The sequence below is a fragment of the Parambassis ranga genome, chromosome 17, assembly GCF_900634625.1.
Source record: "Parambassis ranga chromosome 17, fParRan2.1, whole genome shotgun sequence".
Taxonomy (NCBI): domain Eukaryota; kingdom Metazoa; phylum Chordata; class Actinopteri; family Ambassidae; genus Parambassis; species Parambassis ranga.
The window spans coordinates 15,689,232-15,706,461 of record NC_041037.1 but is presented as its reverse complement, the minus strand read 5'-3'; positions in this window follow the sequence as shown (position 1 = coordinate 15,706,461).

Here is a 17,230-nt window from a genome sequence, read left to right as displayed (position 1 = left end):
TGGCAGTTGCCAGTTTAGTTTTTACAATGGGATTTAGTGTTTTAGCAATTCAGAAAAACTGTAATGCAAATTACCAGAGGTCAGCAGGGAAAACTGATCCTTTGAGAACAGAGCGATGTTCTTCTCGTTTATAAAGTAAAGGACTAGCTCATAATAACCTGAGGACAAATTCTTTGAAAGAAGAAAGTGTAGCCTACATCTCCGATGTGACGGAACAGAATAAAGTGATTGTTTGTATAAATCTGCGCTGCTTTACAGATGATGTTTCTAGGTTTTTTTTCATTCATGCATCCTTTGAATATTTTGGCAATGTGTGTGTGTGCAAATTTTGCACAGAAGTCCTCATGGCCTTGGATAAGAACTAGTGCTGAGTCCTGCTGTTGCTGTCCTTTTGCTGTGTTATTCCATGTGACGTTCATTGCATTATGTTGTGGTTCTTTTTATGGCCTGAATGGACACAGGATTAAAACTATAATATATATTACTAAACCTGTGTTATCCATTGGTTAATGAGGACGCCTGTGATGGAAAGCAACTCACTGACTTAAACAATCGATTCACATAATGGGATATTCTTAAAAGTCTTTTTCATCTAAACAACATGGACTGCATCAAACTCTGTGGGTCTGTATATGTCAAGATATGCATGTATACACACACACACACACTTAAGCTTGCATGTATGTCTCAAACGTATGTCAATAAGTGTGTGTGTGTTTGAAGGGGCGACAGACATATCCAGTGGCAGTCCCATGAAGAATGAAGTCACCTGGCTTTCCCCTGTCTTTGAAGGTCAAGGAGACCCACTTGCATATTCATTGGCCAGGCGCGTGTTTGCCTGTGTGTGTGTGTGTTTTTTTTTTTTTTTTTTTTGCACGTAACTGTGTTCAATGTCTGTGTATTCAAGCGCGTCCATGATGAGTGTGTGCTTGGGATCGATGGCTTTTAATTGTTTTTTCCTGAGCTGTGGAAGGAAGTGCCAGCAGTTATTGATTGGATGGAGGGATGGAAGAAGAGAGAGAGAGGATAGGAAGACAGAGGGAGTACAAAAGAGGAAGAGAGAGAGAGACAGTGTGGCAGACAAGAAGGAAATGTGACAAGACAGGGTGGCGACATGGAACATAGAATCACTGTCTAGTGGGTGAATGAGGGGGGAGGTGTGTGTGTGTGTATGAGAGAAGGGGGTGTAGAGGGGTGTGATGGGTGCCATGTGTGCATATGTACGTGTGTGTGTAGGAGGCTGGGGGAATGTCACAGGGTGTCTGATCTGGATGCTACACACACGCGCTACACTCACTAGCTGCATTATTGAGTCAGGTTAAGTGTGTGAGAGCGTGTGTGTGTGTGTTTGGGTATTTTATTCAGTCAAGTGGTAAATAGAACTCACCTTTTACCTGATGTTTCATGTTATATTGTACAATGTAAATTACAATGCACATCAGTTTTAATAATAAAATAACAACTAAAGAAGAGAGCAAGATAATACACACAAACTATATACAGCATTATATTACAGCTGTAAAGTATTTGGCTGTCCTAAAAGGGACAATAGGTAACTGAATGCATTGCATGATAAGCAAGATTTAAAAAAAAAAATACAAATGAAAGAAAATTAAATCATTACTAATATTGCTAAATGAGAAAACATGTCTTCTATTTAAATGAGTTTTGAGGAAACTTTTAAACACATATTTTTTCCTTTCAAATCACATGCCTGAACGTGGCAGAACAGTGATTAAACATTGGTTTCTCCTGTTATGAAAGACAGAAACGGAGAGAAGAACAAGCAGGCCCACGTTTGAGTTACAGGGCAAGATTAAATTGGAGTCAATGGTGTTGGTCAACCCTGACCCAGTGTTAGCTAAGGCTTGTTTGGGTGGAATGTGTGTGCATCTGTGAAGTGTGTGTGTGTGTGTGTGTGTGTCTGTGAGAGTGCATTTTCGAGTGTTTGCGAGTGTGTTTGCACTAAAAGTAACAAGCTTTATTTCCTAACAATGTCCCACCTTGCCCTCATTACACGCAGGTTAAAGTGGCACTCGGCCGTATCTAGACAGCTAAAGAACACACACACACACACACAGTTACACACACACAGTTACACACACACACAGTTGCACACAGGTGAGAGCGGACTGTAGCCTGGTTTCACTGCTGACCAGGCCACAAGCCCTCAATCACTGAATAGAGGGAAGGAGAGATTGGGATGATGTGTGGCAAAAAGTCTGTAGGTTGTTTCTTAATTAAATTTAATACAATTACTAAACACCATAACAGATCAGCACTGAAAAGGAAGAAAAGGCTTGACATGATAAAAAAGGAAAGAGCTTTATTGTCTCAGTTTTTACAGCAGTTAATGCCTCTGTTGCCGTTGATGCTTTTTGTTGTTGTTTTCCTCAATCTTCTGTCCTATGCTGCTAAAGACTAAAGCTTATAATAAAGAACATTTAAATGTTAATGTGTAAAACATATATTGAACTAATTAAGACAAAAGCCATTTTTATACAGCTGATCATACATACTAGACTAGACCCGTAACAGCGTTTGTAAATGAAGACTTAGTTAATGCTTTATTTTTGCAGATTGATAAGTTCTCAAGTTATAGACAGTAACAGAAAAATGAAACATTTCAACATACACGGTATGATGAGAAAACATTGTCACTACATTATCCTGCAGAAAAAAACTTCTTATTGAGTAAAATACAGTTGATAGTGAAAGTATATGGCGCTATGTTTTTTTTTTTTTAGGAATTGTTTCACATTCAACCCAAGTGTCCGAAGATTCCTCACATCCATCCCCATAGTATTTTCTCACTCTCAAAGAACTGTTCCTTATTCTCCCTCTATTACACCCCAGTCGGTATCTCCAAGTCTCTCCCTCACCCACGCTATGTCTCGCTCCTTGCCCAAAAACCTCCATTCCAAAAGACGTGATAATCAGCATCTACTGGAGCACGGCAGAAAAACATTTAAGTGAAGAGAAGGTGGGGTTGTTGGTGGAAACGGGGATTGGGGTGGGGGCGATGAGGTGGTGTCAGGCTGGGTTGGTGAATTGGTGTTGAGGAGATTGCGGCGACAACACACACAAGGCTTTGCTGTGCTCCGCCACACTGTCAAATCTTCCCTGTATTCATACACACACACAAACTCTCTCTCCCGCTCTCTCTCTCTCTCTCTCCCTCTCACACACACACAAAGATTCTGTAATAGATTCTCATCTTGACACTCAATTCCGTGGCGAGACGATCCCGCTTTATCCCTCCCTGCATCAAATATTTAAACACTTGTATTAGTGGCTGTGTCATCCCCTCAAACACCCGCAGCTTAGAGCACCAATCTCCTCTTCTCTTCTTCTTATTTATTTTCTGTCTCTCCTCCACCCTGCTTCAACTCTATGTCCTCATCTTCCACTATTCCACCCCTAATATCCACAATGTTATCACCTGCTTGCCTCCGTCCACCACCCCATCATTTTATATTTTCAATACTTCAACCTTTTTTTTTTTCTTACGAAGAAGTGTGATAGAGGGAGGGACACAAAGGTGGGGTTATGTTTTTTTTTCGTAGTTTTACTCCCTTTTTCTTTTCTGGCTTTTTGTTGCTGCTGCAGCAGCAGAGACCCCTTTTTAATCTTATGAGGCGAAGCTCTACAGATTGCAACAAGGAAAGAGGGAGATGGAGTGGAGAAAGCAGGATAAAGGAGGGAGGGGAAAGGAAAAAGTGGAGGGGGGAGAGTGAGAGAGGAGGGAAGCGAGTGGGGTTTGGTGGCGGCGGCTGTGCGCTTGAATGATGTCTTTCAAGAGGAGCAGTCTAGCTTGTCAAATCGCCGCCTGCGAAATGAATTGGCATATCTGTTGGGCTCGGAGAGGAGATGTCGCGCCACGCTGTTTCATATTCCTCGATAAGGCCAAATAACGCAATTGTCAAAGAGACAGAGAGAGTCTGACAGAGAATGAGAGAGTAGAGCCAGTTAGAAGAGAGTGGCGGTGGAGGGGGCAGAAGAGACTGAAACTGGCAACAATAGAGTGTGTATGATAGACAGAAAGAGCTTTTACACCTGATATTCTGCCTGCCTGCCTGTCTGTGGTTTGTGTAACGGCGGGCTAATGCAAACCTTTTAAAGCCACTCAACACTTAAATCTACCGGCTTAAATCTGATTGCTTGGCATTGAAGTTTTCCACAACCAAAGCCAAAAGGACCGACAATATCATGACCCAATCATTTTTGCAAGATTAATATGGAACATTTCTGCTTTAGAGAGCACAATAAAAATACCAAAGATAGTGAGAGAGGGAGAGTAGTAAGCCTTTTTCTCTCCATAGATAATTTGTCTGGCATCAGTTTGCCAAGCCAGGCTTACAACATTTTTTTCAGTTCTTACTTCAAATTAATTTTTAATGCACTTTAAAAGAGAAACCTCACAGTGCTCCTCATGGGCATTCCTATCTAGTTTGAAGCCAGGTGAGGTGGATCTTTTAGTCCTTGAAACTAGAACATGTGTGTATTTCTGTGTGTTCACGGGGGTGGGAACTCACTGCAATGGCAGCCATAAAATGACGAGTGCACAATGGGAGTGGTTTTCCTTGTGAAATGTGTTTACCCTTATGAGTTTGTGTGTTTTAAGCTGATCATTGCCTAACCTTAACTTTTAGTCTTTCATGCCAAATCCAAAAATGAAACATGACAGTGAGCAAAAACAAAACAGCCTGCAGCATCTGGAGGACTCGAACCTCGGACTCCTGAGTGAAAGTCTGTCTTGTGGCCTCTTTACTCAGTTTTTTTGCAGATGTATCAGTCTTGAGATGCTGCTTTTTATGATTTATTTTTTTTTTTGTATGATGAGAGGTGGCACATTAGGGGAAACAAATGATAATATGATGACTGCACAACTAGTTTTCCAGTTTCCTACAGGGGATCTCCTGGAAAAGCCTGGCCCACATAGCCTGGGTTGGACAAAATTAAAATGGTGTTGTGACATCACAAATGTCTATAACAAAAAGTCATACAAGGGCAGTATATTGAAATATAGAAAGACACACTGTGATACTGTGTCTGCGTGTGTGTGTGTGTTTTGCTAATTCAGCTGCTTCACATTTAGCAAGTACTTTATTATTGGAGGTCCAAGAAAGTTTAGCTTTAAGTTGCTTGACTGAGCTATAGGGAGTTTTATCTGCCTTTATATCCTCTGCAGCTGCTGTCTCCCCCTGACCTAATACCTGTACATGTGCAAGCCGACCCCCCTCCACCCAAGGTTGTTGTACTGTCCGACAGTAGACTACAGTCTGGTTCTGGTCTGACAAACTGAAACTTGTTTCTTTAGTGGCACCAAGTTCAGTAGGGGAGAGTGCTGGAGTATCATTAAGGGAGACCACTGCCTCCAGAGCTTGTGATGATGGGTGCAAGGAGACATATGATAACTTATACATGCACACACATACGAAGTGCAGCGGAGGCTGCTGCAGTCTGATAGTAGTAAAGAAAGTGACAAACTCGGAGGAAGGTTGTCTGAAGCTGTAGTCCAGTTGGAGAGACGGGGAGAAAGACTGGACAGACTTGTCTGTGTTTTTAGAATTAGACTGCAGGTATTTTTGTGTGTCTCTGTGTTTGTGATGGCACATAGAAGCTCTTCAGGTTCATGGTTACTAAGAAATATGCAAAAGAATCAGGATCTGCTGTCAGACTCTGGCAGCATCTTGTAGGGTACACACACTTGGACACAGTCTGATGCACACACATACTTACAAAAAAACCCCACATAAACAGTATCCTCTTGCTGTATTGTTGTTTAAATAAGCAATTTCTACTGACACATACCCATACATAACACTTAGCAATAACAATGAAAGCAGAAAAGCATGCAATATTCAAAGAAATAAATAAATGGAGTATTTGTAAAAGAACATTAATGCAGTAAATCTTGGACTCAAATTGATATGTAGTTTGGGCTCATAGTCATTCATCACTTGAACTTATGCAATACACAAGCTACAATTTCAAGAGAGCACAGGAAATACATAATAACATACCAAATGATTCCTAAATCCTATAGCACGGCCACATGTAAGATTTTCAATACATTGCTCAGTTGAGCTGAATATATATCTGTTGGTTGGTTATTTTGAGATAACATGCATACAATTGATAAGTAGGATAGCATAATTTAACATTATCAATGATTTTCCTGCAGGTTCTTAAGTTTTTTTTTACCTTGCAGTCCTGAAGTATTAATAGACAACACAGCATATTGGGTACATTATAACATGAAAATGACACATTTGCATTTAATAATTAATGCTTTATTGCAGCAGAATTATATGGAAGTTTTGAACAAATACACAGGGTATTTTGGTACAGTTAAATTAGTGAATGAGATCTTAGTTTTTTCTTTTCTTTTCTCCCTTCAACACTTATAGCAGCATTTTCTTCCCCTCCATCTGTTACAGCCTTTCTCCTCTGTGTTCGGCCCATTAGCTGGGTGACCAGTGGACTATGACAGGGCGGCCTGGTCATGGCAACACACAGCTGTAACATGGATGGTGCCTTTCACATTAGTGTGGTGAACAAGGGGAACAGGAGCAGGAGCTTTTCCATTAGCACCTCCCACGAGCTGCCAAGATCCTGACAGAAAGAGAGAGAGAGAGAGAGAGATTGACCATGTTTTCAAATGGCTGCTTCTTAACAGTATGACAGTGGCCTTAGCCAAGCTGTGGGCTGGACCATTACCTCATATCCACACATTAAGTGAGAGAAAACATGAGACATTGTTGGAGTAGAGTAGAAGAAATTAGATAATATTGTGTGAAGTCATCGTATAGAATAGAATATAGAATTAGTGTTAAACAAGAATATTGGTACTGTGATGTCAGCTTTTAGATGGCCTTTGTCATAATAAACCCACAGCAAAAGGGCTTATATAACACAATTCCACCAAAATACATTTATAGCTGTGTGTAGGTCTTGGATTATAGGATCATATATTGCACCAGTTCAGCATTGAGGTTCCTTGAAGTTTACTTGTGTGCATGTCAAAGAGTTTAGATACTTGAATTAGTTTGTGAGATCATTAGAAGTATTTTCTCTTTTTGTGTTTAGCCACTTAAGTTCCAGAAATGCACTAATATAAAGCATAGAGCTTGATATTGTTAGAGCAAACCCCTGGCTCTTGCGGTCAGGGGTTGCCACAGCGAATCATCTATTCCCACCTAACTCTATCCTTGGCATAAGCGAATTATTTTTTAATAATATTATTTAATGGACAATTATCTAAAACACTGCTAAATGCAAATACTCAAACTTGTAAACCAGAGATGCTACCTTTTGCCTTTGACCTCTTGTTTTTCAAGGTGTTGAGGTATAATTACAACAGAGCCGTTGAAATAGATTGCCCAGCATTTCATCAATGGCTTGCTTTTTTTCAATTCCTTCATTTTCTTCTTCATCTGCAGAGGTTGCAGTGACGTCTCTGTTGATAAAGTGATCAAACACTGAGGGTCTCATTTGCTGTGATCACAGGGACACACATTCCTCAGCCTAGTTCTTCTATTTATTTTATCTTTTTTTTTTGTTTTGTGTTTCAGTGTCTCCTTCTTCTCCTGTCTGCTCCCTTGTAATTTGACATGGAGATGCTCGTTATGGCAGATCAAAGCCAGCCATCTGTGGTCTGTCAGCTTCCCGGAGACAAAGTAGGAGGTGAGAAGAGATAGATCTACAACATCATATATCAGAAAGAGTGAGTCAATGAGAGATGCATGCATTAACAGGGTATGACAGAAGAGTGTAAGAAAAAGGATTTACCTGCAACAGAGAAAATGAAAAACAAGGGGGGGAAACAAGGAGGAATGAGCCATGGTAAGACACATCTATCAAAGACAAAGATTAGGAAACACAGATGATTTCATACAAAAGTTTTGTTATTATAAATTCAATTTTTGGATCAGATCATTATTTTGTTTCAATTATTGACATCGTCAGCTTTCATGGGAACAAATACACTAGAACACACATTTGCTGTGGAATAGGTGGCAACATGAGGTGCTAACGAACTCATCCAAAAACTTCCTTTATCAACTAAGAAGGGAACTGTTTGGTAAAATGTTAGATTAATATACTCTGCCTGCCCCCATAGTCACAGCTTTAATCTTTTCACAGTTGAGGAACCCACATTAACACGTCTTGTGTGAAAGTGATGTGACATCACTTTCACACAAGCTCTCAGTGGTCAACTTTGTTTGACCTTTTTAAAAAGCTCCTCCCCTTACTACATGGCCACACATCGTCTCTGTTAGGTCGGCACTCATTTGTTTATGAATGTATTGTGCTTAAACAGCATTCTGTTGCAGTTTTCTGTTCGTGCTAAAGTTAGCCTGAGGCTATCATAAATATTCCTGCAAGTCTGTGTAATGGTGGCTATCCAATAAGTGCTTCCCTGATAAGTGCATAGACGTACAAGATGTTGTATGACAAGACAATAGCTGTCTAATGATAAAGGACACACATTACATGGAAGAAGACAGAAATGGACGGGACAGGACACTGTTGGAATGTAATGGTACAAGACCCTCATTACACAGGACAAGACACTGCAGAGGACATAGAGTGATCAAAGCCTGTCTGGAGAGATAAAAGAGATGAGAATGGCAGAGTGAGGGACAGGGGATGAGGGAGTTGGTGAGAGGACAAAAGAATGAGCGAAGGAGGGATGAAATAGGAGGACAACTCCACTCAGAGGGACCCTATCCCTCAAAGTAATGATGATGTCTTAGTTGGTTAAAAAGCAGTGTTAAGTATTGGCCATGTTGAATATCAGGAAGAGCTGGCTCGCTGAGATGGATGGCTTCTTAAGTAACAGCCTCCTGATAGATATGTTGGCACAGGAGCTGAGCATGACGCGCACTGTAAGGAGAGGAGGGCATGAAATATTACGGTGGGAGGAAGAAGACAGAGTCGGAGGAAGACAGAGGCTCATGCCAACTTTAAGATATACTTACCCTAAATAAGTCAAAACTGTATTAGTAAATCTTGTTTTATGTGGAAAAAAATATGAATGAAATGAATAAACCATGATGGTTATGGAGGTGCAAATAAGGCTGCATCTGTGTACATGCCCGTGTGTTGTGTCTACAAGGACACAAACTGCAAGTGGATTTCAAAACCAGAAGAGAAGTTTAGAGTGTGTGTGAGGATGTTCATCGCCTTTGTGCGTTTTTTAACAGAATATAAACACACACTCACCCACATTTTTAGTGTATTTGTAGTTCTATGTCTGTTTGCCTCCTTTAAGAATAGATGTGCCATTGGTATTATAGCTGCTAAAACTTGACTATATAATGGAAAAGTATTCTTCCTTCCTTCTACATACAGTTACAGACAAAATTATTACACCTGCTATGAAAACGTCTTTCTTTTTAAATATCTGTCAAGTGCTGTTAAATAGAGCAAAGTACTATACTATTTCTTTTGAGAAAACTTACCTTGTTAAACCTTGTTAATACAAAGAGGAGGGCAAGTTTATCAAGAACTGCTGTGAGAGATATTACCAAAAAAATTTAATGAGAATCAAACAGTGCAGAACAAGACTGGCACAGGGAGAGAGTTAGAAATTTGAAAGATTCTGCCTTCTTGCCCACATTAAACATCCTGAAATGTTGCTTTTAACAGAGAGGGAGGCCTTAAAAGAAAACCAAATAATAGTGATCCACACGTCGTTCACTTTGTTGTCAGCACATGCTCTTTTCTTTTGGTACCACTGATAGACCTACTGTTGAGGTAGCAACATGTTTGTGTATCTCTTCTGTAATTTGAAATGAAATTCAATATTTTTGTTTGAAACTGTACAAAATGTAAATTAATAAAATCAATTATATTAAATTACCACACCTTCAAAGAAAAATCAAGACTGCATATACTCTTTAGAAGGTGTAAAAAAGACATGTATTTCTTTATTACTTATTTTTCCGAGACAGAAAACAAAAGACAAACCTGAAGCTTGCCTTTGAAAATATGTCCATTTATCATCACCTTTAGACTGCTCTTACCCTGGAAGGGTTATTTTGTGTGATGGGACTGAACCAGCCCTCCTCCCCAACCACTCCAATAAGTGTTTTTCAATTACTGCTGTCAGCCGGTAATCATCTAGTGATGAATAGTCTGATATCCAGCCTTTATATTCATCTGCCTTCTTTGTTATATTGTTTCTAGACAAGGCTACACTTGTATGTGTGTGTGTGTGTGTGAGCAGGAGGTAATATATTTTTTTTTTATTTATAAAGTATAGAACGTGAGATTAAATGAATGGCAAAGTTAATGAATTTTGCCTTGTTTAATTTTTCATAACACAAACAAATATAAATGCGGCTTTCCTGAACAATTAGGCTGCCGCTGTCATTCCCAAGGAAAAGCAAAAGATTTTATTTTGATCAAATATTTATGATTATCACTCATCACAGAAAATTATTACAATTAATTTCTCTTTTCCTGCTCTCTCTGTGCTAATAACAGAGGCAAAAGCACAAACACAAGTGGCCCAATATTATCATTAGAAGCATTATGTAAATACAGTATTATGCAGAAAGCATGTAATTGCACCAAACAGTGCCATGAAAAGTAGACAGGAGAAACAATGATTTCATTACTTTTAGATCATTACAGCAGGAGCAGAATGACCAAATGTGACCAATAGAAATATGTTTGTAGAACCAGCTTTGTGTAGAAAATAGTAAAGAAAAAAATCTTCATTTTAATGCTTAGAACAAACAAAACATACAATACAACAGATGACTTGACACCATATCCAGAGTCCTGGGAGGGTTGAGGAAACTTTCTTTTTTTTATTGGGGGTTTAACTCGGTTTGCTTTGTGATATCATAAAATTACATGTAACTAGCAATTTCTGCATATTTTGCTTTACATGTAACCTTCTGGGTGTTTTAGCCCTGTAAGCTAGTGACGTAGCCTGGAAGCATAAAGTGTGCAGTCTAAAATGTGCCCAGTGTGACAGTAACATATGTTACTCATGCAAAGTCGAGGAACCCAACACGTTGTTATAGCCATCTCACCACATATTGGATACATGGTCTGGGCCATGCATAGAAAGCTGAGGGCAGCACTTTCTTTTTAGTTTTCAAGGATTAGTTTGCACTCTTCATTTCCTGTTGACCGTGTGTCTTTCAGAATGCTTTCACCCTGATTTGTAAGTAAAAATGCCTGATTGTTAACAATGTATGCCCTTTATGAGCAACTGTCAAGGCCTGACGTTCTATTTCTACCACTAAAGCACTTCAGTTTCTAGAAAACACGCAACAAAACATTGGATAAGTGAATTCATATTTTGTGTTATGGATGGACAGTATCTGCAGATCAGATGCTAAACTGCAATTAAGGTCACAACTGAATTGAAATGAAAATTTAGCTAAATTTTTCAATTTTCAATTTTTAAACAGTACGACTAAATACTAAATACCGTACTAACGACCACTTCCCATGTGCTTTTGTGCTGGCAATCATGAACATTCATAGTTTCTATCCTGCCGTAGTTGAATGGTAGAAATGTTAGTCACTTCCTTGAAACAATAAAATAAAATACAGAAGACAGACTCCTCGCCCTCCTCCTCCTTCTTCTCTCCTGTTTTCTCTCTGCTCTCCATCTATCACATCCAGCAGGTACCACAGGCCACTGACCAAGCCTGTCGTCCCGTCATTAGCCCCGCGTTCTCTCCACGCGATCCGTGTGGCTACCCCTGTCTCCTCTCTCCAGCCCGACACCCCATAATAATATCTCTTTCAACCTTCACACCGTGATAAATAGGAGTGTGCAGAACAAAAGGAATGGTGGGAGAGGAGGGAGGGAGGACGGAGGGTGGAGGTATAGAGAATTCAGGGTAAAGAAAGAGAAAAGGGGGGTGTTCATGTGGTTGTGTGTTGGACTGTATTTTTTACCGTGGCAAGAAGATGAGACCGTCTCAGTGTGTGGCATGGAAAGTTTTTATGTTATTTATTTTGTACAAAACGTGAAGGACATACATTACATGTAGTCCTACCATCATACATGTAGCATAATTAAAACTTCACCTCATGTGAACCTAGAAAAGAAAAAAAAACATATGGATAGTTAAAACTGCTGTAGCTCCTAATAAGCTGAATGCTTTATAAACATTAATTACAGGTTAGGAATAAACCTTATTCTCATTTCATCACTTATATCCTAGGAAAGTCACATTATGTATCAATTATATTTGATAAATGTCTTCATACATTTCAGATCTGTGAATACTAACCACTTTTCTTTGGTCATCATAAAAACAACATATGAAATGTGTTCTTTTCATACGTGTACTCAGGGTAATGTGAAGCCAAAGTGTCCCATTCACATATGCTGCTGAAAGCGGGCAGCTGTGTGGGAACTGCAGAAGAGGTGGAGCAATTATTTGCCTTATATACTGGCCAGCAGAAACTAATTACAAAGTCTGGTATAAACTGTTTTATTATCACTTGATGCTGCCTGCTTTATCAGCTTTTTCCTTATTTGAATTAAGGGGGAGGGCATGGCAACATGACAGTGGCTGGTGCCACAACACAAAACTTCAGCATCACTGTCTGCGATTGCAACCCCATGGGCTCTGTGACGATAGGTGCTGTTTTTCCGGTGGTTCCGACCGTCAGTTGTCAAAGTTTATCACCATTTTAAGCAATAGAGCAACTGGACTCTGAAGGTTCAAGGTCTTTAAGAAAAAGCAGTTCCCTTTGTTTTTGCACTTGGATGAGGTAGAGATCATTTTACTTGCATTGTTCTGTCACCATCACCACATGAAGAATGTAAATGATGACTTCTGTTTTTAGAGATTACATTATATTTAAATATACCTTTGCTTTGTATTCTTTTCTTATCCTTATTTTTTTAATTATCATCATAAAATGCTGCATAAAAATTGACAATTCCCCAATAAAAAAAAAATCCACAACTTTATGTATATTTCCCCATGAAAAACACTATGAAAGAAGACTACTGTAGATAATCACAGGACCTGGTGGTAGTTGAGCTCATAAATACAAAGTAAAGAAATAAAATGTGCTTCTATTTCAAAAAGCAGAATTAATGGAGCTGTTATCAGGATGATTATATCCACTGCTTGTTGTACTGTCTAGCAGTAGCATTTGATTCATTTATAGTGCAAATAATGATAATAATAAAATAAATCAACACCCCTCAGCTCCACCAAGACAAAAAAGAGGAAGATGAAATCATTACAGAGGTTCCCCTGAGACATGTTTGGAGTTTGATGTTTAAGTCATAATTAAAAAGTCCCTCTCCGCTCCTCTTTCTCTGTCCCCGCTCTCATAATATCTGTGTGATTTATTAGCACAGCCACAAATTATAGTCTTCCCTCTGTATGAGATATGTATTATAATATTTCATTTTAACAGTTAAGCAGGTCGTTGTGTGTCTGTGTCTGTGTCTGTGTCAGTGTACAGATCACACGCTGCAGCTCTGTATGAGCTTCGATCAGCGTCGGGCTGTTTTCACGTCCAGTGAAGGACTGTGGTTGTGAGCTTGTCATCATATCTTTATCACCTGCTGAGATGAATCATTGGGTTGCTATGAGTGACTTGGTGTGTGTGTGTGTAGAAGTTTGGTTTGCAGGGTAACTTCTAATATCAATATGAAGTTGGAGTGCGTCATGTGGATAGAACAAAATGTCAGGAGAGGAAATGTTAATTAATTTTCTTCTTTTCTTGTCTTTTGTATGAAGCACTAAACAATGTGGTAGTTACTCAGACTTCTCTTCCGGCACACCTCCACCTCTGCCCTTCCTCCTTTCACTCTTTCCGTCTGTCTATCCATTCTTACCCCCTCATTTGATTTAAGAGTTGCCCTCATGGCTTTGACACATCGGTATTTCTATCAGAGCAGATTAGAACTGTGTGTGTGTGTGAGAGAGAGAGAGAGGGATATCCGTGATGATTCAAATATAATAGCTCTGTATTGCGTGCCTTCCCTCTGTAACTGTACAGTTCAGTCAGAGAGATTAATATGTGCATGCGCGTAGAATGGTGTGGATACACATTATAGCCCAGACAGTAATATCTGCCATGCATACATTATCCACCCTCCCTATTATCCCTAGAAATCACAAGCAGCAGAATTAAAGTGCGGCTCCTTTCAGTCCTGTTGGTGTTTCTGAGCAGACCAGACTGCCGTGCCCCTCCACCCACCCTTACCCACCCCACCCCAGTCAGAGGTTAAGATAGCAATCAGGACAGGACCGCAGATGGAGGCAGACATTTTAATATTATTTTAATATTCACAGCGGCTGGTAATTATTAAAGGACAGTTCAGTCCAAACTGCTCTCCTTCAAAGTCTCCCTCACATTACTGGAAACAAAAATGATGAACTGGGCCATGAGGATGACTGAGCTTAAGCTTAATTGCAATGATTTTTTTTCTGATTATATGTAAGTGTGTTTCTGAGAAAAAAAGTATTCCTTTATTTGACTACTTTAATGCTCTGTCTTTAAACATTCAAAGAAATAATGAACACATAAAGCACAATGAAGCCGTCATTTAGAGACAATTATTGTGCATGTTCTTTGTGCAGCATTTATTTTTAAGAAACAGTGCAGCTGTTTTCTGTGGTCACTGTGCAACGGATTGATGCTGAAAAGCCCTCTATGACTAGAAGCACACGATTTCTTTCTAGCTTAAACATGCAGGCTACAAGATCATATGTCACACCCCATCACCATTTGCTTAAAAGAGGACAGAATGCAACACTGATTAAAGTCATTTCCCAGCTTTAAAGTAAGTATCACTGCTGCTGAGGTCTGAAGTGGCCGAATGAAACGGGGCCAGCTGGAAAATAAAGGGAGCTGACACCAAAAAAGGCCGCCTGCTCTGCATGCTTCTTGCTGTTATGCATCAATCTATCAGCCAACCTTATTACTATTCAGATTACACACAGCGCACACACACTATTCAGATTAGAGGCTAAGGTGTACGGGACGTTGAGGGGTGCAGCTGGGACATGAGTGACCTTTTCAATCGTCGCCGGACGCTTTGAGTCGGCAGTGAATCCATCTCAGCGAACTGGTGTGATAGGCTATTTCTTGAAGCCTGTCCGGTGCTTTTCAGATCTACTACCAGGCTATTGTGATGTATGCACATTACATTTGTTCACCTGCGTGCCGCGACTTCTGCTTCCACCTTTTTGTGGCGTTTGATTGCAGATTTAAGAGAAAGTGTTACTCTGTAAGTCACAGAAGTCACACTGAAACTGTTCTCCTTTGTGCTGCATAAGAGCTCGCCATGTGTGCCAAAACTGTTGGATACAGTGTTCATCCAAAGTTTCATTAGAAAGATGAGGCCTTAAAACACTATGCTGCTGGTAAGGTGCTTTAAAGGTTAGCATAGCAAAGTTGCTTTCAGTCATCACCGTGCATGTGTGTGCCTCAGCATTTAAAATACATCAGCTGACTCGAAGCTTGAACACATCAGGGTTTGAGACCTGCAGGATGCTGCACAAATCTTGAAATGTGTTGCACTTAGAGAAAAATATATTTTAGAGAATAATACAATATTTGGGAAAAATGCCCCCTTCATGCAATTTTCAGTTTGAGTTACGTCATTTATGTCATTGTTAGTGTCTTTCTGCATTGTGTTGATGACAGCTGATGCAAAATAGTGCAACTCTTTTACTCAGGTAGTCACCCAAATCTTCGAGATTCTAATTGATTGAAGTGCTTAAAAATATTTTTGCTTCATGGACAGCAGTGATGTTTCTGCGTTTTCATGATGCAGAAAGTTAAAGAGAGCACAGCCAGTGGACGACTACTTACAACAGATGCAAGTTTCACTTCCTATGAAAAGTATTTCCAAAACATTTTGCACTTTCTTCTTTTTAAAATTAAGATTAAGATTAAGAATTACTTTATTAATCCCCGTAGGGAAAATACATATTAGGTCATTTTTTCTTCCGCTCATGACGGCACATAATTTCGTGTTCCCAAATAGTATCTGATGCTCCCTCATACATCCCTCTTACAGTCCTGGTTAATTATCCACATCATTAATTTACTGCTTTTATATCTGTTGCTTATGAGCTCTCCAGTGGGACAGACAACGGGTAAAGTATCGTCACTGTGTGGAGTTTGTTTATGGTGTAACTATCTACAGAAGGGACCCAGGGTGCAGAGAAAACGCACACAAAAGATATCACTTACACACCTGGCCTTAGACTTTGTTGAAATAACGGGGCAAATAGTTTTGTGTGAATATTCATAGAATACTTCAGTATAATGTAATTGCTAAACCACCATGTAGAATAATCGTATTCTAATATTCTTAGATAAACACAAAATGGCTATGCACCTTTTTAACTTATGTAACTATATGTATCATCATTGTTTTCCAGAAATAATTTGTGTATTTGATTTGTGACCATTTTAAATGTGACTGCAGTAAATCCCTATGACATAATAGATCATTTGTTTATTTCACAGTAAACTCTGACTTTTAGCATACATTTCAGAGTTATAAAATATGTCAATAGCACATACATCACTCAGTTTCTTTGAGACCTCTTTCTTAGCCTCTGGTATTTTATTCTGATGCATATCAAATATTTTTGTATTCATTCATTTTATAATTATGTCCATATGTCTCTGTTTTTCTGTAGGTCAGCTGTTTCTGTCACATCAGCTTTTACTGAAATAATGCTAAATGTGATCTTAAAATAGTCTTATTTTAGTTCTTAGAGGTTCTTTTTCTTTTTTTTTTCTATGAGTGACACATGAGGTTGTCCTGGAACTGATCAAATATAAACTATTCAGACGTTACCTGGTGCCACAAAATAATAACCTCCAGACAAAGCCTGAAACAGACACAGACACACAAAAGTCAGCAGCCACCAACACAAAGACTTGGGAGGGAGCACAAGCGGCAGATAACTTAATAGAGGGATTGGACAAGGGCTAAAAAGGAAGTGTGAAATCATTAGGATGCAAATGAGAGGGAACGATTAGCATGTGTGTGAGAGATTGAAAGAGATACTGTATGAAAAGCGGAGGACGAGATTGAGTCATCTTTACGCTTTCACCGAGGTTTGACTCTGAAAGCAGCAACTGTCACATGTTCACTGTCAAATCCAGGCGATGGGTGCAATTAATTTTTACACTGATGACTGTTTTACCAGCTACAGGAATTCATTTTACAATGCAGTGACTCACCCCTCTGTCCAAA